Source organism: Octodon degus, unplaced genomic scaffold, assembly GCF_000260255.1.
Source record: "Octodon degus isolate 3935 unplaced genomic scaffold, OctDeg1.0 scaffold00379, whole genome shotgun sequence".
Taxonomy (NCBI): Eukaryota; Metazoa; Chordata; class Mammalia; order Rodentia; family Octodontidae; genus Octodon; species Octodon degus.
In genome coordinates this window covers 158,679-160,704 of record NW_004524955.1, presented here as the reverse complement: position 1 = coordinate 160,704, position 2,026 = coordinate 158,679, and the positions used below count along the sequence as shown (strand labels likewise).

Sequence of the window (2,026 nt, the reverse complement as noted above, 5' to 3'; positions counted from 1 at the left end):
AACATTTAATGTAAAACAAACATTCTTTTAACCTGAATTTTTTTTACATCTGCTCTATCATTCAAATCCTTTATCATCTTACATGATTTCTTTAAAATCTTTTATCAAGGGTATGTATAGAAAACATTTTTTAATAAAAAGAAACAAAGGGATTTCTTTCAGCTTTTATTATAAGATGACATAAAAAGTTTACTCAGCAGAAGTAATTTCATGACTATTTGGGGGAGGGAATCACCAACTTTTGTTCAAACAATGCTAGCCTTCTTTTAAGCATTAAGAACATAACTGCTTATGAAATGACGTAAGCAATAATCTTATTCCTACATCTCCCCTAACATAATTATTTTTTTTTTACATGTGTGCACAGCTTTAGCAAATTAAAGCCCAAGAGAACTGCTTAAAATCCACTACTCACGCAAAATGAGTCTCTGGAACTTGTCATTTGTAGAGCTTACCAATGAAGAAGTGTAATGAAAGCTGCAGTTCCCCTCTTTCCTATTTTTAACACAAAAGCAATGATCAAGAACTTAATACTGGATGACAAATCACATCCACACTATCAGTTAGAAAGCCTCACAGTTAAACATGTCTTCAAGACCAAATCAGTATTTACATTTATAAATTTCTGAAGACTATGGAAAACTTATATATCCCTTCACTAAACAAAATATGGAGCTGTGTCTTATGGCGGTGGAATGAAATTTAAAGATTAAAAATACCCGTGTTTACACAGCATCGATCCTTTCTAAACAAGAATATGAAAATGCAGTATCTCTAAAGGATAACAAACAATTGAGGTGATGTTACTCAGCCACAGTGCTTGGCGTTGGAATAAAAACCTATTGGTGCTTATTAACGTGCCAGTCGTGAAGCTGGAGAGTGGTTTCTTTCCCATCATTATAGCACGCTAAAACTTGCTATCTCCAGTCTTTTGTGTACTGCTAACTTCAGATGGCTCCACAGAAGTCAGTTCACGCTAGTTTATTTTGGGTGTCCCTCTAGTCTTTAATCTATTTCATGTGTTTCTCATGCACTTCTTTGCTCATGAGCTCATCTAGTTCTGAAAGGTCACCCACTGTCCTCTTGATTGGCCAGCTACTTCATAACAGTAATGGGTTAAAATAAACGTGGCTCTCATTATTTTTCTATCGGGCAGAGCTGGCAGGGACCTCTAGATCCTTGAGCGTCACTTCCTGGCTCAGGTGTAGCTCCTTCAGCCTGCTAGTGCTGTACACAGCTCATATGTCTCCGCCCCAACCGTATCTTGTAACAGTGGGGCAAGCTCCACTTATGGTTAAAACTATAAACCTCCTAGTCATAAACAGCTTGCAGCTGTGTTGTTGCTATAAAAAACTGTGGTTAAGTGTTTCGGGGCTGGTTTTGTGCCTCCCTGTGTGGAGCGCGTCTGGCCAGACACTGGACCAGTTAATAAAGGTTCACTAAATTCCAATCTGATCTGGTCTCCGTCTGTGTTTGATTCGAACCCCGAACAAGAACCAGATTTGTTGACCAGCCCTGGATTTTCTGCAAGTGCTTCACTAATCTGAGTTACTTCTCCTGACAGAGGAGAATACAGTTCACTGGCAGCTTTCACGCTTTCCAAAGCACCAAACTCATCACGCCTTTTCAATTTTGTCCCAGCTTCAGGCAGACTACAGTAAACAACATCTCCCAAAGCTTCCTGTGCAAAGTTGCTGATTCCCACTGTCCCAGTACCATTTTTGTTGCTATCCACTCATGTTTCTCTGTGAATTTACACACCGCAAGCAGGGTGGTCGCGTACGCGGTGGCCACCCTCCGCTGGCCCGCAGCCTCCAGGGCCAAATCTGGCAGGGTGCGGATGGCACCCAGTCTGTGCGCAGGCTGCAGGCCGCGGTGTGCACGCCCCGGGCCACTCGCAGAGCCATGTTCCAAGAGTAGTAGCTTTTTTTTTTTTCTTTTCAAAGTTTTATTGATAAACATATAGCAATGAGACAGTTTCAAATCAAATCGAAAGTACAGTTTCAACAAATAATACACTGCATAT

General features: G+C 40.7%; 1 pseudogene; it reads right to left on the bottom strand.

Annotated features, from left to right (window-relative positions):
- Window positions 1-998: 998 nt before the first annotated feature.
- LOC111814620 lies at window positions 999-1,907 on the bottom strand (annotated as a pseudogene).
- Between the last annotated feature and the right edge of the window lie 119 nt (window positions 1,908-2,026).